General features: G+C 40.8%; 1 long non-coding RNA gene across 1 annotated transcript in view; it reads right to left on the bottom strand.

Moving 5' to 3' along the window:
* Nucleotides 1-23,778, bottom strand: part of LOC140611643 (uncharacterized) — a 35,617-nt gene that overhangs the window by 5,633 nt on the left and 6,206 nt on the right. The window lies entirely within an intron of this gene.

Below are 23,778 nucleotides of genomic sequence, written 5' to 3'. Positions count from 1 at the left end.
ACATAATACACAATCTTATATCAAACTAAAACCTGCGTTGTGAGATCTGTTGAAATAACATTCTGGGTTGGTATCCCAAATCTATCCAATCTAGTGTTTTTCTTTAATAGGAATTGTTTTATAGACAATCCTCAATTCTGTCTAGCTTGTTCTTGGCTGGTTGAAGGATTTAATAAATGAGTCTGGTTTTGATACTGCTCTTTGCCATTTTTGAGTTCATAGAGTTGGATGATCTTCCCTCACTTTTGCAAACTTGGAAAGTCTAAATTGCCTTATCTCTTCACATAGAAGTCTATCTAGCCTTATATGTTAGTTACTTTTATCTGAACCTTGTGATTAAATGCCAACTTTGTGGCTTGGTACAATAGTGTGATGTACTTGATGCATAAGCTTTTAGATCAGATAGAATTAGGTTTAACGCCTGGCTCAGGTGCCTTAGGCAAGATAATTTCTAGTTCATAGTTGTTGGAAGGATTAAGTAATGTATATACTGTATAGAAAGTGATTACCACAAGGCCCGGCACATAGTAAGCATTCATTATAAATACAAATATTTGCAAAAAAGATTTTCTTTTCTTTTTTGTTTTGGTTTTTAAGGATTTTTATTTATTTATTTGAGAGAGAAGACGAGGTTGCTGGGTGGGTGGGTGCGAAGAGCAGAGGGAGAGGCAGACTCTTCGCCGAGCAGGGAGCCCGCCTTGGGACTCTATCCCAGGACTCCAGGATCTTGACTTGAGCTGAATTCAGGTGAACCAACTGAGCCACCCAGGTACCCCTGTTCTTTCTATTTGTAAGTATTTGACTTGGTTATCCTTATTTGTTGACTGCGGTACATTGGGCCAGCATATTCAGGAAATAGTTTATAATTTTCTAGATATTAATAGCTCAATTTTTAATTTTTTCCCTAGTATTTTACTTTACACTTGTGAGAACTTTACATTGTTTTGCTTTTTCTCACATCAGAGAAAACAACCTGTAATACCTCCATCCTCCATGATCATTTTGACATTCATGGAAACTTTACTCATGTTAGCAAACGACAGATTGCTTGATGCTACAGTTTAAAGTTACTTAGAAGATGTGGAATTAGGCCAGTCCTAATACCCTCCCTTTTATCCATCCAGTAATTAATGAGTACCTACTGCACCCCAGGGACTGTTGTTTCATATTAGGAATAGATGACATAGTCCTTGCTTCCACATTTTTTACAGGCTAGTAAACGAGACAGACAAATCAAGAAATGAGTGCAGCAGTAATTTATAAATGCCTAGAGATGGTATTCATTTATTTTTGGATAAACTAGGAAATGCTAAACAGAATGTTCACTAGAGCTTGGAGAGATAAGAGACCAGTGTCCTAGACAGTATGTATGTAAAGGCACAGGTACATGAAATATGTATTCAGGGACTATGTAAAGTACTGAGAAGAGGATCTAGGAAATGAGGCTGGGGCTCAGATTAAAGTTGTTAGATGACTTACTAAGACTGGGTTTGGTTATGTGTAGACAGGATAGCTATGAAGAAGTAGAGAAAGGTGAGAGAATTTTGCTAGCAATGTGATTGTGAGGGTGGGGAGCAAGATTGGAGGCACTGAAACTAATCACAAGACTCAAGTTGAGCTAATGAAGAGCTACCACTGAGCTCTTCCTGTGTGCCAGGCAATGTAGTGAGCACTTTCCATTTGATAGTTTATTTAATCCTTGAAGAGTCCATACAACGTAGATATCGTTTCCATTTAACAGAAAACTTGAGGATCATAATTTGCTCATGGTGGCACAGTTTATAAGTGATAAAAATCTGCATTTAACCCCAGGTGGGTTTATCTCCAAAGTGCTTGCTTCTGATCGATATAACCTCTGGGAAAAAGTGGTGAGGACAAACACAGTAAGTATAGGGAGGAGAGCAAGATACTAGAGATGTTAAGAAGGTAGGACCTAGATTAGCTGACTTGTTGGAGGGGAGAGGATAGTGCATGGAGAAGTAAAAGTTAATGACATCCAGGTTTGGGCGTGAAATACTTTGACGACAGTATCATTAAACAGAGTTGGGAGAAGAAATTGGGAAAAGCAGAGTCTTTTCAGAATGAATTTTAGGTGTTTATAGGACATGTAAATCCCATAAGATTAGGCCACTGGGCATATGGGTCTGAAATTTAGGAGAGAGGTGACTTGTAGATTTTGAAGAATTAGTTGTGAGTAGTATAGCCTGGATAAGACTGCTCAAAAGCGAATAAACAAAGATGACTTGCACTTGCCAAGGGAAGTGGCTAGGGGAAGAGAAGCTAGCAAAAGAGACCAAGAAATAATAGTTAAAAAGTTAGACAATTATAATGTTGGTGAGTCAGAAAGGTTTTTTTTTTTTTTTTTAAGTTTTTCAATGATTAGGAACAACAGGGTCAAAATCAAAGTATTATAATTCTTGTCAGTTGAGCTGGTAACATTTTAGAAGTCTGAATATCAAATATTGGCAAGGATGTTGAAAAACAACATAGGAACTCTCAGGTACCGTCTTTGGGAGTATTAATTGGTATGAGGGTAATTTGGCAATATTCATTTACTAAAATTAAACGTGCATACCCCTATGAACCAGCAATTCCACTAGGATACACACACACACACACACACACACACATATATATATAAATACCCTGTAAACATCCTACCTATTTGCCAGAGGGACATGCAAGAATGTTCGTCACAGCATTGTTTATAATAATGAAATTTGGAAATAAAGTCTCTGTGACATAAGAATGGATAAGGTGTGCTATATTCATTTAATGGAATGCTGTACAATTAAAATGAATAAGCCAGCATTAAGTGGATCAAGAATTACTTTCCAAAACTGTGGTGATTAAAAAAAAAAACAAGTTAAATGACGTATTTCATGTATTAATGTAAATCCTGTGTGGTTTATGGATATATTCATTTAAAGTAAAGGTTTACAGGGGTGCCTGGCCAGCTCATTCAGTGGAGCATGCAACTCTTGATCTTGGGGCTGTGAGTTCGAGCCTCACATTGGGTGTAGGGATTCCTTAAAAATCTAAAAATGGCGTTTTTCTGATTTACCAAGAATGAAAAAATGAAGGGAAGATCACCAGGATATGTGACATAATTTTTCAGGTGGAAAAGTGGATCCAATAATATCTAAAATATTAATTACCCTTTGTGATTACTCCTATGTAGCTATTATCCCTTCTTTAGAGATGAAGATTCATGTCTCAGAGATGTTAAGTGACATGCTAAAGGGCACCCAGCTAGTAGTAGTGCAAGTGCTGACTTAGGAGTTCAGGTTACAGACTTGTAGATGTTAGAGCAGGAACTTAAACCCAGGTTTTTTGTTTCAAGGCAAACTAGACTATGTATGGTGTGTTCCTGGATCCTACTGTTCTACCCAGAGAGCTATTAATGAAGTTAAAAGCCTTATGCTATTTAGAACTCCCTTAGAAGAAAGAATTGTTGGAATGAAATATGAGTATTTCTAAACTATGCATTTTATACAGTATTTGTTTATCCCTTTTGATATACATATGACATCATGCTGACAGTGCTTTATGTTTCAAACTTACTTTTTTTTTTTTTTCATAAGCCCCTGTTGTGCTGGCTTTTGGATTTCCTTTTGCAGTGAGGAAGTGTACCTTTAAGATGGTGAAGATACATGTTTGAGATCATTTACCAATTCCAGGAATTAGAACTGCCATCCCTGTATCCCTCAAGTGAAATACAGTGTCCTGAAAAAGAAACCACTCCAGTGGATAAGATGCCATTAGTAAAGTGGCAAAAAGCTGTATGGTATAGATGGACTGATTATCAGAGATTGCGAGGCTTTCTTGTCTTTGTATCTGGATCATGTTAACCCTTCAAATCTCTGTTTTATCATTTTCTTTTTTTTTTTTAAGATTTTATTTTTTTAATTTTTATTTATTTATGATAGTCACACACACACAGAGAGAGAGAGAGGCAGAGACACAGGCAGAGGGAGAAGCAGGCTCCATGCACCGGGAGCCCGACGTGGGATTCGATCCCGGGTCTCCAGGATCGCGCCCTGGGCCAAAGGCAGGCGCTAAACCGCTGCGCCACCCAGGGATCCCTCTGTTTTATCATTTTCTAGGAGATTTCAACATTCATGTGGATGCTCTGTCAAATACCTAAGTATCACAGTTCCAAGGCCATTTCAACTCATTCTCTTGACCATCTTCTCTACTTCGTTATACAGTCGTTCGGAGTGATTTCAATACCCTTCCTCTCCCATCCATATTACCCCCAATAATCCTGATCCAGAATCTCACCCCAGAGCTCTATTCCTATAATACTGCCTTTTCTTCCAGTTGATTCTTGACCCCACTTCCTTCCATATCTGGCCTTGATCTTTTAATTGGTTACATGACCCAATCTCTCACCAGTGCTTTCAGTACCGTGCCATATTTTCCTTTCCTGGTATCTCTCTGGTGTTTCTAGAACAGTGCTATATTCTGCGTGGCATCAATGACCTGCCATCAATTTCCTGCATCCTTGTCTTTCTCCTCTATCTGTCATCCGACTCACAATTCTGGATCAGTCTCATCATAGGCCTGGCCCTATAAGCCTTTCAGCTAAGATACTGGGAACAATCATAAAGCTATACTTTCATGATTTCCAAACTCAGTTTGGTAGTTAACACCACCATTGATAGATAGCTTTGTCTATAGTCAGTGGTATATTTCAAACTGTCTCCATTCTCTTTAAGCCCCCTTTTTAATTCCCTCCTACCTCACAAAATAATTGAGGCCATATAGCAAGAAGCCTCAACTTCAGAGCAATAAAGTTATTTATTTATTTTTATTTTTTTAATAAAGTTATTTATAACCATTCCCTTACTCCCTTAGTTTCTGAGAAACGATATTTTTTTCAAGGCCCACCTTTTCTGTCTCCTTTGGGCCCTGGTTTCATAAATTTTCCCTCTTTCTACAAGTTCCTTTTCATTCAAATTACAATCATGCTCAGATCTCTCAAATATCATGACCCCTCTTTTTACCCGTTCTTTCCATCTGGTTTCTGCCCTCCATCTCCTTTCCATCTTACCTCCAAAGAATTCTGGAAGAGTAACATTCTCTTGAAGTCTACGTCCTCAACTCCCATTTGTTCAGCTTGTTCCTTGGATCCAATTCCCACTACTCTGTGGAAACTAATTTTACTAAGGATGAAGGACTTCCTAATAGCAAAATCTAACATTAGAATTTGTGTTTATAATCGTTTCCAGTGATGGTAATGTTTTCCCTGATTTTACTCGAGGACTCGCTCTTTGACCTAAAGTATAATATTATAGTGTGGGTGTAAGGTAAGTACAGATACACCCTATTTTATTGGTTTCTAATTATAATGCTTTAGCAAGAAAGCTTGGCAATTCCCATTCCTTTCCAAAGCCCAAAGTACTTTTCACGCTGTGAAGCATCCCTAGCCATTTTAAGCCACAGTGATGCTCCTTTCCTGGGAATTCAGCTATGGTCCTACAACTCACGTGGGAACATCTGATGTTTGTGACAGCTCAAATTTGTATTTTTTTTAATATTTATTTATTCATGACAGACAGAGAGGCAAAGACACAGACAGAGGGAGAAGCAGGCTCCATGCAGGGAGCCCGATGTGGGACTCAATCCCAGATCTTCAGGATCACGCCCCGGGCCCAAGGCGGTGCCAAACCGCTGGGCCACTGGGGCTGCTCTCAAATTTGTATTTCTTGACTTATGTGGCATTTTTATTTATAGAGATCTTTGCTACTTAACTGGGTTGACAACTGACACCATGTATTTTACCTTCTTATATCCTTTACTTCCCTGAACATAAAGCCTTCAAAGGAAATGCTCACTGAATGTTTATTAAATGAATGAGTTTTAGCTATCCTGGAAATGTATTATGTATTATTATCATATACGCCCTTAATTTGATTACACAGGGTGGAAAATCATCACAATCAGCCTATGAGTTACCAAAAAACTGTGTTTCCATATGACTTGACATTGTTATGATTTTTTATTTTATTTTATTTTTTAAATATTTTATTTATTTATTCATGAGAGAGACAGAGAGAGAGAGAGACGCAGAGACACAGGCAGAGAGAGAAGCAGGCTCCATGCAGGGAGCCTGATGTGGGACTCGATCCCCCGACTCCAGGATCACGCCCTGGGCCAAAGGCAGGCGCTAAACTGCTGAGCCACCCAGGAATCCCCTGTTATGATTTTTTAAATAGGATATTCCATTCTAACTCTATCCTAGCCCTAACCCTAACCAGAAAATAACTAGAGCACGAGAAATCCTGACACGAGCCCTGGTTCAGCGCCCCACTAAACACCAACCCTAAGCTTGAGCCTCACTCTAACTTTAGCTCTCAACTCAGGGCTCCAGGCAAACCTCTTAACTGCTGGCAGATAGGACCTTCAGGGTTCTGGGCCCTAAACTTAACCCTAGGTTTGGTTCTGACCTGATCCAGCCCCCAAACCTGGCTCTAAATCCCAAAGGATATGGGACAGTGGAGGGACCCACGCTATTTGGAAGCCTCGCAGATAGCAGGAGCAGGAGAAATCCAAACAACCCCCTGAGCCAAGCAACATTCATCACCCTCCTGAACACCAATCCTAAACCTCATCCCAATGTGTGCTCTCAACTCCGCCCTCTGGGCAGGCCTCTACACTACAGGCAGCTAGGACCCTCCAAGCTCCTGGGCTCTCACCCTAACCTTAGGTTGGGTTCTGAACCCACCCAGCCACAGATCCTAACTCAGAATCCCAAAAGAGGGGATCCCTGGGTGGCGCAGCGGTTTGGCGCCTGCCTTTGGCTCAGGGCGCGATCCTGGAGACCCGGGATCGAATCCCACGTTGGGCTCCCGGTGCATGGAGCCTGCTTCTCCCTCTGCCTGTGTCTCTGCCTCTCTCTCTCTCTCACTGTGTGCCTATCATAAATAAATAAAAAAAAATTTAAAAAATAAATAATATACACCCTTAAGCCCCTTCAAGTATATTGTGAAAATAAATGACTTAATTTAAAAAAAAAAAAAATCCCAAAAGATACGGCACATCTGAGCAACACCTGAAGACAGCAGGCAAAAGAGGCAGAAATGGTGCCTTTTGGAGTACCTGAAAAGAGCTAGAACAGGAGATACCCAAAAGATATCCTGACACAGGGGATCCCTGGGTGGCTCAGCGGTTTGGCGCCTGCCTTTGGACCAGGGCGCAATCCTGGAGACCCGGGATCGAATCCCACATCGGGCTCCCGGTGCATGGAGCCTGCTTCTCCCTCTGCCTGTGTCTCTGCCTCTCTCTCTCTCTCTCTCTCTCTCTATCATAAATAAATAAATTAAAAAATTAAAAAAAACTTAAAAAAAAAAAGATATCCTGACACAAGCCCACGGTTCAGACCCCCTCTGAACACCAACCCTAAGGTTGAGCCTCACCCTAAACTCTAGTCCTCAACTCAGGGCTCCAAGCAGGCCTCTTAACTGCCGGCAGATAGGACCTTCCAAGCCCCGTGGCCTTTCTAAACCTAACCCTAACCATAGGTTTGGTTCTTGCTAAGTCCAGTCCCCAAACCTAGTCCTGAATCCAGAAGGATGGAGGACAATGGGGTGACACCCGAAGACGGCTAAGAAAACAAGAAACCTGCCATTTGGAAGCATGGCAGACAGCCCCAGCCAGAGAAATCCAAACAAACCCTGGAGCCAAGCCCCACGTTCAGTGCTCCCCTGGATACCAACCCTAAGCTAGAGCCTCACCCCAATTTTAACCCTCAACTCAGGCCTCTGGGCAGGTCTCTACACCGCCAACAGGATATTCCAATCTTCTGAGCTCTACACCTAACCCTAGATTTGGTTCTGAACTACTCTGGCTCCACACCCCAGGTGATTTGGGACTTTTGAGGGCCAGCAGAAGAGTCAGCCAGCAAGACAGGAGGAAACAGGGCCATTTGAACTTTCTTTTTTTGCCATTTGGATTGCGTCAGGTAATACTATATTATCTTAGACAACAGAGTTGGGCCTGATATGCAGCTAAGTACAGGTTCAGGAAGTCTGTCTTAAAAGTTTATGGGTACTAAAGCTTGGGGAAACTAGCTCACACAAACATCTTAATAAATTAGACTGCCAGCTTAAATGTATTAACTTACCACATGAAAAGGTCATCATACAGGGTGACTAATCCAGTTTAAACAAGTCATAGGTCAGAAGATGGCTCAGTGAGCCAGAATGAGAGATCAGAAAGTGCTCGAAAAAGATCACCAGTCATTACAATTTGCATTTTGGACTATAGGAGCTTCTTGCTGGAACCTAACAGCCGTAAAGTCTTCATGTAACAGGTTAGAATTTAGATAAATTTATTATAAAAGAAAAATCTAGTGCTTTTTAGAATTTGCTACAAGGGTCAAGCATATCATGGACCATTAGAAATTAAATCAAGGGGATCCCTGGGTGGCTCCGTGGTTTAGCACCTGCCTTTGGCCCAGGGCGCAATCCTGGAGTCCTGGGATTGAGTCCCCCATTGGGCTCCCGGCATGGAGCCTGCTTCTCCCTCCTCCTGTGTCTCTGCCCCTGTCTCTCTCTCTCTCTCTCTCTATATATATATATACATATATATATATATATATGTATATATATATATATCATGAATAAAAAATTTTTAAAAATCTTAAAAAAAATTAAATCAATATGTAAGTACATCTCTAGGCCAGACACATAATTGATGAAGCCTCCATGCTTGCTTGTAGTAACTACATCATGGGCCATGGACCCTGCAGCCTAGAGGAAATAGGTTTGCTGAGGAGCAGTATCAGCAGCTTATATGGCGTTTCTGTAGTCTCCAAGCCATAGGCACCACTTGTTTTATTTTTCACTTTTAATTTGGTAGTTGTGAGAGAAACTCAGAGGTTATTGTTTAGGTTCAGTGAAATTTTTAAAACAATTCATGGTTATAGGATCTTTCCAAAATAAACATCTTTACCGCTGTTTTCAAATCCTTATAGACAGCTCTTCATTCTTCTATTATGTAATAGCCAATACTTGGAAATGGTCAAAACTGAATTCCAACCTCATGGACCAGATGAGTTACATATTGGGGTTCTGAGAGAATAATCAATCCAGTAGGACCACCAAGGTGGCAGTAGAAGAGGTGTAGTCTTCTCAAGGGAGAGCAGTTTTCTGGATTTTTTTTTTTTTAAGATTTTGTTTATTCATGATATACACACACAGAGGCAGAGACACAGGCAGAGGGAGAAGCAGGCTCCCTGCGGGGAACCTGATGCGGGACTCAATTATGGGATCCAGAATCACGCCCTGAGCCGAAAGCAGACGCTCAACTGCTGAGCCACCCAGGCATCCCACAGTTTTCTGTTTAAAGCCAGGAGGTAAAAGGAGTATTTCATTACAAGGTTGAGAATACAGGTGAGTTTGTTCTGAATAGGCAGGATTTCCAGAGGACACAGGAAAAAGCAAAAAGAGGAAGGGTTTGGGAGGATTGCAAAGCAGAATGGGAGAGGGTGGCCACCTGGAGAGCCTTGTATTGGGGAAGTACTGAATATAATAGGGAAGTGAGGACTAACTGGCCTTGTAGGTCTCAGGGAATGCCTATGAAATGATCTTTGAGAACTGGCCAGAGCAAAGGCCTAGGAAGCATTAATTCTGAGGAAGGGATCAGTGGAGGATACATGTGTTTCTACCCTAGTTGATGTTAGAGACATAATGCTCCTCACAACCTTTTCAAGTTTCTTTCATTTACTTAACATATATTGATTGAGCATCTCGTGTTCCAGGCACAGTACTTGATTCTAGGGATGGGGTTACAATGGTAAGTGATAGGTACAGCCTCAATCCACAGGAAGCATAAAATAGTGTGAGATACAGGCCAGTTGCAATGGTCTGAAAGTACCACGAAAGTGGGTGTTGAAATCCTAATCCCCAAGGTGATGGAATTTGGAAAGGAGGTTTTTGGGAGGTTAAGACTCAGGAGAGTCTGAATGGGATTAGTGCTCTTACAAAACAAGCCTCAGAGAGTTTGCCTTCTCTTTCCACCATGGGAGGTTACACTGAGAAGTCTGCAACGCACAGGAGGGTCCTCACCCACCCCTGGCATCCTGGTATCAGACTTCCAGCCTCCAGAACTGTTAGAAATGTTGTGTATAAACCCACCCAGTCTGTGATGCTTTGTTAGAGTAGCCCAAATGAACTAAGAAAAAATATAAGACAATTATATATATATATTAAGATTTTTTATTTATTCATTCACAAGAGACAGAGACACAGGCAGAGGGAGAAGCAGGCTCCATGCAGGAAGCCCAATGCTGGACTTGATCCCGGGACTCCAGGATCACGCCCTGAGCCAAAGGCAGGCACCAAACCGCTGAGCCACCCGTGGATCCCCAAGACAATTATATTTTTATGATAGGGGAAATGCAGGGTGTAATGGCAATTTGGGTAATTGGGGTGTGACACATAACCCAGATTTAAGAAGATCTAGGAATGCTTCATGGAATGCTGAATAAGCTGAGACCTAAAGTTTAAGTGTGAGGTAGCCAGGTGAGCAGAGGGCAGAGGGGGCAAAGAGCAAGGGAAGATGAAGTAAGATTATTTTTGGTGGAGGACAGTATATGCCAAGTCTCAGAACAAGAGAAAAAAGACTGAGACATTGAAAGAAGCTTGTTCTTGTCTTATAGGGTTGTCATGAGATTTAGCTGTGTGGGAACAAATGGTCCCATAAATATCAGAAATTTTGACTGTGCCTAGAGCATAAAACCAAGGATGAGCATAAAAAGATGAGAAATAAGGGCACGCAAATAAGCAGAAGCCAAAATGTAAGTCCTGTAAACCATGACCCCAGGCATTTAGACTTCATGCAGGAGTTCATGGGTAAACCACTCACAGATGGTAAATAGTGGGGTAAATGTCCTGCATTTGAGAATGACAGGCTGAGACTAGCAGAAGATTGTAATTGTGGCTTGAATTAGATAGGGCCAGTGAAGATGGAGAAACATGGATGGATTTCAAGAGATATTCAAATGTAAATATATTACATAACAAACTTGGTGGTAAAAACAGAAGTTTGTTCTTTTACAATTTTGGAGGCCAGAAGTTGAAATCAAGGTGTTGGTAGGGCTGGCAGTCCTTGGTGGTCTTTGGCTTGTGTTAACATGACTCCGGTAGCTCCTTGCATCTTCCCAGGGGCCTGCACCGGGCCTTCCCCCTGTTTTGGGGTCTCATTTCTGCCTCTCCTTCCTCCTCTTTCTCATATAAGGATACCAGTCATATGATCTCATCTTGAGATCCTTAACCACATCCTTAACTTAATCACATCTGCAAAGATTCTATTTGCAAATAAGGTCACATTCGCAGGTAGCAGGGGGTTAGAACTTGGACATCTTTGTTGGGGGAAGGGGGCACAATTTGATCCAATATAGTAGAATGAATGGAACGTGATGATGGGTTGGACTGGAAATAGGGGAAGTTAAAGGAGAAGGAGAAGTCAAGAATAAAATCCACGGAACACCTGGTTGAGGGTGATGGTCCCTTCACTGAAATAACAATGGAGGAGAAATAAGTTTGCAGAACCAAGATGACATCTTTATTTTGAGGCACTTGTGGAAATCCAAGTGGGGATCAAGGAAACCCTAGGTCATGTAAATTGTGAGCCCAGTAGGGGGAGCATGCAGATTTGGGCGGTAATTGAAGCTGTGGACATGGGGAAGATTGCCAAAGGGAGAATGTGTAGAATGAGAAAAACCCAGATCAGAACCTGAAATACACAGAATTTGAGGGAAGGATAAGAAGAGTAGCAGTCAGGGAAGTAGGAGAAAAACAGTAAGAGGAGCAGGTCTCAGAAAAGCTCCGGGAAGAAAACTACCAAAGCAGGAGTAAACTGCTTATAAGGACTTTGGGAGAATAGAATGAGAGGTGAGGCAATGCAAAGACGGTAAAGAATATTCCAAAAAGTTCGGCTTTGAAAAGCCTGAAAGGGGCATCTGGGTGGCTCAGTGGTTGAGCGTCTGCCTTCAGACAGGAAAAAAAAAAAAATCTCTTATACTTAAAGGGAGGAAGAGGGGAAAGAAAAGCTCTAGGAGCCCTCATTTGATGGCAGGACGTTAAAGGTTTTTTCAGACATTCATTCAACAAATATTTTTTTAATGCCTGACACGTACCAATCGTTCTAGATGCTAGCGATACAAAGAACAAAATTTAAATCTTCACCTTCTTAGAACTTACTTTTCAGGTGGGAAGACAGTAAACATTTATATGTGCATGTGTCTCACGGTGCCAAGGTACGGGAAATGCGGTGAAGAAAAAGGAACGAGAAGCGCAAGCTTGGGAGGGCTGTTTACTAGTAGGGTGCCTAGGTCCAGCCTCTCTGAGGTGAGAAATGAGAAAGGGGGGCTCCGTAGATGGAGGAGGAGCATTCCAAGTGGAGGGAACAACAGATATGAGGGCCCCAAGGGAGGAGTGTGCTTGGCACCAGCATAGACCAGCAAGGGTGCAGCTGGAGCCCGGGAAGGTCGGAGAGGTACCAGGATGCTAGGTAGGGACGCATCACCGAGGTCTGGGGGCCCGGGCCAAGGACTTTACATTTTCAGTCTAAGAATGATGAAGGTCTCTTGTAAGACTTTGAGCAGAGGAGTGACATGATGGGTTTTTGAAAAAATAACCTTATCTGCAGGTGCAAAGTAGATGGTGGCGACAAGAATGGCGGCAGGTAGTCCAGTTAGGAAGTTGGTGCCCCATTCAGGTGAGAGATGAAGATGGCTTGGAGCAGGGTGGTAGTTATTGGGGGATAAGAAATCGTTGAATTTGGGATCAATGCTCAAAGTGAAGCCCACAGGACTCACTGATAGATTGAAAAAAGGAATTAAAAAAAAAAAAAAAAGATTCACAAACCCCTCCAACAGAGCATTGGCTAGGATATAAAGGATTCCTTCAAGTAAAGCCTAGCCCAGATGTGCGAAGAACATGTGGATTAGTGCATAATGCGGAGAGAGGGGAAGAAAATGTGTATCTGGTAGATGCTCACATGCCCTAGTTCTTTATGTCATCTCCTTTATTCCTCTCTATCACCTTTGGTGACGTTATGATCCTTAATTTTAGAGGTAAGGATTTTAAAATTAAAATTTAATAATTTTTTTCAAATTGGGGCGCCAGGGTGGCTCAGCGGCTGAGCTTCTGAGCGTCTGCCTTCGGCTCAGGGTGTGATCCCGGGTCCAGAGATCGAACCCCACATCGGGCTCCCCGCAAGGAGTCTGCTTCTCCCTCTGCCTGTGTTCTCTGCTTCTCTCTGTCTCTCATGAATAAATAAACAAAATCCTTTAAAATTTTTTTTAACTTCAATCATAGTTAATGTGTGACAGCTGATATGTGAATTTTCACTCAAGACTGTCTGACACCTAAGGGCTTTTCACACACTGTCCTCTAAAAATATAAAGCAGAAAAATAAAACAGTTTTACAATTCTTGTACAAATTTTAAATTTTAATTCATTTTCAAGCAAGAAAAAGCAGCTTTAATGAGATGATAATTCAAAGGCATATATTTATTTTGGGAGCAATTCTGAAATATTTTTTTGGGTTTTCACAGGGCTTTAGAGGGTAAATGGCACTAGTTATTACACACTTTCAATTTCACTTCTAAAAGATTTACCGTGGGCACCTGGGTGGCTCAGTCAGTTAAGCATCTGCCTTCGGCTCAGGTCACGATCCTGGGACCCTGGGATCAAGCCCCTGTGTTGGGCTCCTTGCTCAGCAAGGAGCCTGCTTCTCCCTTTCCCTCTGCCTGAGGCTCCCCCTCCTTGTGTTCTCTGTCAAATAAATCAAAACTTAAAAGAAAAAAAGATTTATCTATAGTACAACTTTTTACACTTATTAGCACTTATGCCGTTTGGTTCATGAGCACAAAGATAGATGAAGAGTGGAGACTATTTTCCCTGAGAATTTGGGCAAGAGGTAAAAGAGAAAGGAGGAAAGTTCATGAATAAGTTTACCTAGTAGTGATGTTACTCTAAGCTCTAGTAATCAAAAACTGAAGCAGAGAGCATAGCATGGACCAAACTGGAACGAGGGAGTGCTCGTAAGCCTACCATAGTCCCAAATCTCTTGACAAAAGAGTCTCTACTAAAAATAAAAATAAATTAAAAAAATAATAATAAAATAAATAAATATTAAATAAAATAAAATAAAAATTTAAAAAAGAAGAGTCTCTACTATCTGGACCCTGGAAAAATTCAAGATGGGTCTGTTTCTATCTGGACAAGATTATTACAAGGTACTATGGGTAAAGTTATTTTGTTTCCTACTATTCCTCTCAGTAAATGTTTATACTTTCTTTTTAACTATGAGGAACAGGACACTGGGGATATGCAAAGAGTTGTCACCAAAAGCACTGAAGGAAGAGGCACTGGGGTATAGTAAGATGGCACCATAGAGGAGGTTGAGGAGAGGGAGGTGGGCCTCAGAATGCCTGGCTCTGCCCGGATTGTGCAACTCACTTTCTGAGCCTCAGGATCCTCATATGTTAAGTGGGGATAAATGAGAATGAAAATAGGATCTCCCTCATAAGTACCTATGAGAATAACATGAGATAATCCATATAAAGTCATTAGAAAAATCACTCAACAAAATTTTTTTTAAAAGATTTTATTTGAGAGAGTGTGAGAGAAAGAGAGCACGAGCAGGGGGCAGGGGAAGAAGGGGGGACTCGATTTCAAGACCCTATCCCAGGACCCTGGGATCACGGCCTGAGCCAAAGGCAGACGCTTAACTGAGTCACCCAGGCGCCTCTCAACAAATGTTTGCTACTGTTAATAAGTTTCACCAACAGTGTGACTTCAGACAAGTGGCTTAAAATGTTTGCTTTTATTTCCTCCCTTTTAAGTTGTAAAATGGATAGAACTGGGGGATACTGCAGATTTCTTTATAACTTTTATATGTTGTGTGCCATGTTTCTAAATAGAAAAGAAATCTCAAAAAAAAAAAAAAAAAAAAAAAAGAAAAGAAATCTCTGTGGTTGCCACTAGATGGCAACAGTGACGAGTTTAACTGCCATCCCATTTTGGGGAAAACTTCACTAATTTTTCAATATACAAATTCAGAAAACAAACAACTATTTAATCGTCCTTAATTCTTATTTCAAAGAAGCTGTTAACATTTGATGCATAACCTTCCATCCAGGTAATTTCTGCACCTTTATATATAAATTTATTATTCTAAAATTTTACATAAATGAGGATACTATTAGATATAGTGTTTTATAGTCAGCTTTTTCTTTGACATAGAAATATATGTGAATATCCCCAATTAATGTAGTTCTACACTATGTAATTCTTGAAGGCTCCATGGTATTATACAGGTTTTAGTGTGTGTGTGTGTGTGTGTGTGTATGTGTGTTTTAAGATTTTATTTATTTATTCACGAGAGACACACACAGAGAGAGAGGGAGGCAGAGACACAGGCAGAGGGAGAAGCATGCTCCATGCAGGGAGCCCGACGTGGGACTCCATCTCGGGTCTCCCGACGTGGGACTCCATCTCGGGTCTCCAGGATCAGGCCCTGGGCCGAAGGCAGGTGCTCAACCGCTGAGCCCCCCAGAGATCCCCCACAAGTATTTGTTAAAGCCATGATTTGTTTGAACCATCCTCTACTTGTGAAACACAAATTCTGTGTTTTGGGATTATAGGAATTGCTTTAACAAACAACTTTGCCGTATTATCAATTTCTCAGGAAAGATTTTCTTTCTCTTTAAAGATTTTATTTATTTGTTTGAGAGACAGAGCATGAACTGGGGTGAGGGGCAGAGGGAGAAGCAGACTCCCCGCTGAGCAGGGAGCCTGATGTGGGGCTCAGTGTTGGGACCCGGGATCATGCCCTGAGCAGAAGGCAGATGTTGAACCGACTGAGCCACCCAGAAGCCCCTTGGGAAACATTCCTAGAAGTGAAGTATTTGGGCTAAAGGATATACACTTTTTTAAAAAATATTTCATCTATTTATTCATGAAAGACACACAGAGGCAGAGGGAGAAGCAGGCACCATGCAGGGAGCCCGATGTGGGACTTGATCCTGGATCTCCAGGATCACATCCTGGACTGAAGGCGGTGCTAAACCGCTGAGCCACCCGGGCTGCCCTACACTTTTTTTTTTTTTTTTAAGCTTTTGATACAGTTTGTCATTTCCAATGTGTTTGTGTCTGATAGAGCAAGGTCCCTATTAGTACCTTTCTTCGGAATTTAATTCCCTATTCTACAGTAATTCAACAGAATTCACTTTTCTTCCTGGTGAAACTTAAAATCTTTTTGTCAAGTTTTGACTTTCCATTTCCCCTAAAACTTTAGTTGGGGTTTTGACTGATACTGTGTCAAATTTATAGATTAACTTGGGTCAAATTTGAGTCCTTACCAATATGCTTTTCCATTCAGCAACATGTGTGACTCTTTATGTATTTAATTCTTCTGTCAGTAAAATTTGAATGTTACTTAGTCTCCATTTAGTTTACTTCTGGATATCTTATATTTTTTGTTATTAATAAATATCTTTTTCTATATTTTTTCAAATGGCTTTTGCTATATAGAGAAATGCTATTTGAGGATTTGTGATTTTGTAATTGGCCTCATTACTGAATTCATTTAATTGTTCTAATATTCTTCAATTTATCCATTCCCTCATTCTATATATATTTTTTTCTTTTCATGAGAGATACACAGAGAGAGGCAGAGACACAGGCAGAGAGAGAAGCAGGGACTTGATCCCGGGTCTCTAGGATCACATCTCGGGCCGAAGGCGGCGCTGAACCGCTGAGCCACCCGGGCTGCCCTCTATAAATGTTTATTGAGTGTTTACAATGTGCCAGCCACTATTCTGGGTCCTAGAAATAAGCAGTAAAAAAATCTATTCTTAAGATCTTTATACTCTACTGAGAGGAAATATTATACAAATAAATATATGACAGGGTGATAAATGCTAAGAAGTTGGGGAAAGCATAGAAAGGGGTGGAAAGTGACCATGAAAAATACTATTTCAGATAATGTGTTCAAAAAAGCCCTGTCTGAGAAGTTCAAGTCAGAGAAAAGACTTAAAATGATGTTGCTTTCCTTAGGTTTTTCGGGTAGATATTTATATCATTACACCCTTTCTCACCCACAGCAGGATTTCCATATCCCTGGAAGATTGTCCATCAGCAACACCAAGATTTAGTCTATAGAGGGAGGCTCCAGGGTTCCCAGTGTTCCCGGATTTACATGATGCCTTCAGAAATGTTTCAGCCAAAATCCCAACCAGATTTTAGAGGCACGGAGTTCATTATGCTCCTGGTAGGTCTGCTCCCCTCTCCCCCAACGGATCACAGTATGTTCCTACTTTACCGATATAAACTGCCTAAGAGAACAATCCCAAGAGACTAATTACAGGCCACAAATTGCTTAAATAACAATCTCAACAAGCTATAATCAGACTTTCCTTTAAAAAAAAAAGAATTAAAGGGAAGCCCGGGTGGCTCAGCAGTTTAGGCCACCTTCAGCCCAGGGCCTGATCCTGGGGTGTCCTGGGATCAAGTCCCACATCAGCTCCCTGCAAGCAGCCTGCTTCTCCCTCTACCTGTGTCTCTGCCCCTACCCCCTCTCTCTCATGAATAAATAAATAAAATTTTTAAAAATAAATAAATAAATAAATAAATAAATAAATAAATAAAAGAATTAGAAATAACCACATCAGGAGTACCTGGGTGGCTCAGTCGGTTAAGTGTCTGCCTTTGGCTCAGGTCATGATCCCAGGGTCCTGGGATGGAGCCCTGCATTGGGCTTTCTGCTCAGTGGAGAGCCTGCTTCTCCCTCTGCCCCTCCCCCTGCTCATGTGCGTGCTCGCTCTCTCTCATTCTCTCTCTTTCAAATAAAGAAATCTTTAAAAAAAAAAAAAAAAGATAACCACATCATATCTCCTATGCCTATTTGCCTCTTTTTATAGGTCAAGTCCATATACAAATTCTTTTTTTTTTTTAATTTTTATTTATTTATGATAGTCACAGAGAGAGAGAGAGAGAGAGAGAGAGAGGCAGAGACATAGGCAGAAGGAGAAGCAGGCTCCATGCACCGGGAGCCCGACGTGGGATTCGATCCTGGGTCTCCAGGATCGCGCCCTGGGCCAAAGGCAGGCGCCAAACCGCTGCGCCACCCAGGGATCCCACAAATTCTTTTTTTTTTTTTTAAAGATTTTATTTATTGGGACGCCTGGGTGGTTCAGTGGTTAAGTGTCTGCCTTTGGCTCAGGGCATGATCCTGGGGCCCTGGAACTGAGTCCCACATTGGGCTCTCCCTCACCACGGGGAGCCTGCTTCTCCCTCTGCGTGTGTCTCTGCCTCTCTCTCTCTCTCTCTCTCTCTCTTTTTTTTTTTTTTTTTAAGATTTTACCCATTTATTGATGAGATACACAGAGAGAGAGGCAGAGACACACGCAGAGGGAGAAGCAGGCTCCACACAGGGAGCCCGATGTGGGACTCGATCCCAGAACCCCAGGATCATGCCCTGGGCCAAAGGCAGACACTTAACCACTGAGCCACCCAGGTGCCCCCATATACAGATTCTTAACCCAAAATGCCTTGCTCTAATCTATCTTGATTTCCCATTTCTTTTATTTTTTTTTCCTGATTTTATTTCCATTTCTTTTAATCTACTAGATTCTTCCATTGTGCTGAGATCAAATTCCCTATATTTTTAACAATTTAAAAAATTTTATTTTTTAAACAATTTTTCTAAACATTCCCTTTATCTTCGTACTCTACCAAAAACCTAGCCATCTCCTGAAAACATGGCTTTCTCTGCTCTACTCTTGAGTTGTGGCTTTTCATTTTTGTTTTTTAATCCTTTATTCCACTAAACAAAGGGCCTGGAGATGAGGTAGGTGGCTTGCTTGCTCCCTACTGCCAATTCCACACCTTTTTTCTCTTCCTTCCAAAATCATAGTTCCCTTAGGTACATACCATTCTGCTATATTATCCATTCTCCCTTCTTGTGATAGTCATCCACTGTCCTGGCAGTTCTTTTGCTCTTATCACAGAAGAGTTCACATGTGATGTTCTGTTCTTTCCACCACTATTACTCTTGTCGTTATTCCTGACATCAGCAATCCATCCAGTACCTGACCTTTGGCCCTACACAAGCTGGCCTCTGACTACTTCAACTTCTACATCCTGCCACTGTTAAGACAGAAGGGGAAGTGTCTGAGGGCGGATCCTTCTTGGGAGCTAGCAGGTTGACCTGCCATGGTTTTATACACATATACTGACAGAGGACATCAAACTCCTGGGCCAGGACCTTAGAAGATTGGTTATTCATAGCGAATAACATTTACAGCAATATTGTGTGTCAGTTCCTCATGCCCCAATTCCCACAGGTGACAGGATGAGGGCCGGATTTATGTGCAGTGGGTTGCATCATAGAATAATCTGAATTTAGGAGTCTCTAAGCTTTTATCAAGGCTGCTGGTTACTGGATCATTCCTCACCCCTCAGGAGAGATTACTCATTATCTTGAAATGCAGGTAAATTTCCTCTAGAGGAGAGGAGAAAGGCATCTGTTGGTTTATTATCCTGGAATGTAATAAACATTGGGGGTTTTTTGGTAGATATTTGTATTACTATGCCCTTTCCCACCCACAGGAGGCTACTCTAAACCTACCCAGGTTGATTGCCTGCTGGAACAAAAACATCAGCACTCTCACTAGAATTTAAACAAGACCTAGAGCCTCAAAACAATATTCGAAATGTCAAGAATACGATCCACAATTATTAAGCACACTAAGAACCAGAAAAATTTCAATTTACATGGGAAAAAAAAGATGCCAACATCGAGAGAACAGAGATGATGGAATTATCTGAGAAAGGCCTTAAAGCAGTTATTTGTTGGGAGATATTTCTCCATTGATCTCTTGCATTTCCACATGTCTTTTGGGCAAAGGCATTAACAGCTTTTTTGTGGACTGTCTTTTCAGGGATTCTTGTAGAGCCAACATCCTTGGAAAATAGAAATGCTTCCTCTGAGAATAAGAGTAGATTTGTTTGCTGTCCAGGATAAAGAGAGATTATGGCTCTCTCCAGGGCACAGTTGGATATGCTTGCTAGCCCCTTATTACAGGTTGGGGTTTCCCAAAGAGTTCCTCTTTTATAGTACAACTCACTTCATGTACAGGTGTCACCTTGTCCTCATGGCATCACTCTGTGGAAACTGGGACTCTTTAGGAAATTGGCATAAATGCAGATACTTTGCTTCCTGCTACTGGAGTAGGTAATAGATGGTTCTTTGTTTCTGACCCAGGAGACTCATGTCTTCTGCCACTGTCCTTGAAGCTATAGTGGCCTAACTTATTAATTTGCAAGTAAGGTAAGATCTTAGTCCCTTCAAAGTTCTTGACAATTACAAAAAATTCTCTTTTTTTTTTTTTTTTTTAAATAAATTTTATTTATTTATTCATTCATGAGAGACACAGAGAGAGAGAGAGAGAGAGGGAGGCAGAGACACAGGCAGAGGGAGAAACAGGCTCCATGCAGGGAGCCCGACATGGGACTTGATCCCAGGTCTCCAGGATCATGCTCTAGGCTGAAGGCAGCGCTAAACCGCTCAGCCACTGGGGCTGCCCACAAAAAATTCTCTTATGAACAGGAAGCCTGGATGGCTCAGTCGGTTAAGTGTCTGACTTTAGCTCAGGTCATGATCTCAGAGTCCTGGGATGGAGCCCTGCATCAAGGCCTACATTGGGCTCTGCATTGAGTGGGGAGTTGTCTTGTCCCTCTGCCCTCCCTCCCTCCCTCTCTCAAATTAATAAAATCTTAAAAAAATTATCTTACAAGCAATCAAAAACAATTTTGAAACCAAGGAGTAAAGAATCAGCAAAGAAATGAAAAATATAATGAAAACCAAATGGTTATTTTAGCATTGAAAACTATAGTAGTCGGGGATCCCTGGGTGGCGCAGTGGTTTGGCGCCTGCCTTTGGCCCAGGGCGCGATCCTGGAGACCCGGGATCGAATCCCACGTTGGGCTCCCAGTGCATGGAGCCTGCTTCTCCCTCTGCCTGTGTCTCTGCCTCTCTCTCTCTCTCTGTGACTATCATAAATAAATACAAATTAAAAAAAAACTATAATAGTAAAAAATAAACCCAAAAAACAAAACTATAGCAGCCAAATTTTACAAACTTAATGAGATAATCTCAGGAGCATTGTGGAGAGGACAGAAACAAGAGTCAGTGAACTTGCAAATCAATAGACATTATCCAATCTGAACAACAGAAAAAAAAATACTGGCTTAACAGTGAATAGAATCTGAGGGACCTGTGGTACAATAACAAAAAGTGCTGAAAATAAATCTGAGTAAATAATTGATGAAAAATCTTGGATTTGGCCAAAGACATAAATATAGATTCAAGAAGTTCAACAAGGCCTAAACAAGATGAACATGAAGAAATTCTCTGTCCAAACACATCATAATTGAAATGCTGAAAAATAAAGACAGTCTTGAAAGCAGCCAGAGAAGTACAATGTATTATCAGCAGGGTAATAGTTTGATTGCAGATTTCTTATCAGGAATTATGTAGTCCAGCAGAAAGTGGCACAACATTTTTAAAGTGCTGAAAGAAAATAATGGTTGAGGGGCGCATGGGTGTTCAGTAGCTGAGCGTCTGCCTTTGGCTCAGGTTGTGATCCTGGGGTCCTGGGATCAAGTGCTGCATCAGGTTCCCCGCCTATGTCTCTGCCTCTCTAAGTCTCTCATGAATAAATAAATAAAATCTTTAAAAAAAAAGAATGGTTGACATATAATAGTATATCCAGTGAAAATATCTTCCGGAAATAGTATATCCAGTGAAATAATGGCATTCTCAGATGAAGAAAACTAAAAGAATTCATTGCCAGCAGACCTGTCCTAAAAGAATTGCTACAGGAAATTCTTCAGACAGACAAGAAGTACACTGGAAAGAAACTTGAAACATCAGGAATGCAAGGAAGAGCACCAGAAATGATAAATGTTGGCATAAATATAGTAGCCCATTCTCCTCTTAAGTTCTTTAAAATATGTTTGACGTTGAAAGCAAAAATCACAACATTGTCTCATGGAGTTTTCAACTCATGTAGATGTAACTGATGACAACTATAACAATTATATAACATACAACAACTATTATGATGGTAAGGTTTCTACATTTCACTTGAAATGGAAAAAAATATATTGACCCTAAGTAGGTTTCAAAATTTTAGATACATCTATTTGCATTCCTTGAACCTTGTTTTTGTGTTAGGGTCTTTGCAGTTGCTTTTCCCTTTGCCTGAAAAACCATTCCCCCATCCATGTATATGCATCACTTGCTATCTCACCTATTTCTTTGCGCCTCTGCGTAAGTAGCAGTTCCTCAAAGAAGTCTTCCCTTACCACCCACATAAAACAGCCACCTCTTCCAGTCATGCTCTCACTTCTTGCTTTATTTTTCTTCTTTCAATTATTATATTATATATAAATTATAAAATTATTATATATATTAAATTATATATAACATATATATGTATATATTATTATATTATATATAAACATAAAATTATTATATATATGTTATTATATTATTATGTAAAGATTTATTTATTTATTTTACAGAGAGAGCGCAATGGGGAGGGACAGAGAGAGGGGGTGAGAGAGTCTTAAGCAGAGTCCCCACTGAATACAGAGCCCAATGCAGGGCTTAATCTCAGGACCCTAAGATCACGACCAGACTCTCAACCACTGTGCCACCCACGTGCCCCTTATAGTTTTGTTAAAATGTCTGTTTCCTCCTGTAGCAGTCAGGCTTTTCTGAAGGTGATGTTTTGCCTCAGTGCCTGGGCCAGTGTACTGATTTCTCAAATAAACAAAATCTTTAAAAAAAGAGAGAAAATTCCTTTAATGCAGGCCTCTGGGGTAAACTCAGTTCTCACTTACCTTTAAATGTTTCCATTCCAATTTTGTTCTTGAAAGATAGTTTGGATAGGTACAGAATTTAGTTGATCATTCTTTTCCTTCAGCACTTGAAATATATTATTCCATTAACTTCTGATTTCCATTGATGCTGATGAGAAATCCATTGTGGTTTTAATTGCTGTTTTTTGCAAGTGATCAGTCCTTTCTCTCTGGCTGCTTTTAAGATCTTCTCTTGTGAGTTCTTCAATTTCTTTACAGTGTGCTATTATGCAGTTCTTTTTATTTATCCTGTTTTGGTTATGTTGTGATTCTCCAGCCTCCAGGTACATGTTTTTCATCATTATTGCAATAGTCATGGTACTATTTCTTTAAATATTGCCTCTTATTTTAGCAGTGGTTACCAGTGGGAGGTAGGGGACAGGGTTTGACTGACAAGGACACAAGGGAACTTTCTAGGGTGTTGGATATAAATATATATATTATTCCTAAGTAGGCTCCATACTCAACATGGAGCCCAATGACCAATGACCAATGATCAAGACCTGAGCTGAGATCAAGAGTCGAATGCTTAACTGACTGAGACACACCCAGGTGCCCCATATGCTGTATTTTTTGATAGGAGTTTGTGTTACATTAGTATGTGCATTTGGAAAAGCTCAGTGAATGGTGCATTTAAGTTTGTGCATTTTATTGTACATAAATTTTACCTGGGGGTAAAAATCCTATAAAACAATATTGGACACTAGTTAATGGTAAACATCTTTAGGGTGATGCCTGCAACTTACTCTGAAATGCATCAAAAAACATAATGCATTGATGGATGGGTAGGAGAATGCATAAATGATATAGCATATGAAATAAAATGTTAAAT

The sequence above is a fragment of the Canis lupus genome, chromosome 20 (assembly GCF_048164855.1).
Source record: "Canis lupus baileyi chromosome 20, mCanLup2.hap1, whole genome shotgun sequence".
In the NCBI taxonomy this organism is placed as follows: domain Eukaryota; kingdom Metazoa; phylum Chordata; class Mammalia; order Carnivora; family Canidae; genus Canis; species Canis lupus.
Note: the sequence above shows the minus strand (reverse complement) of the source record. Positions and strands in the feature narration are given on the sequence as shown.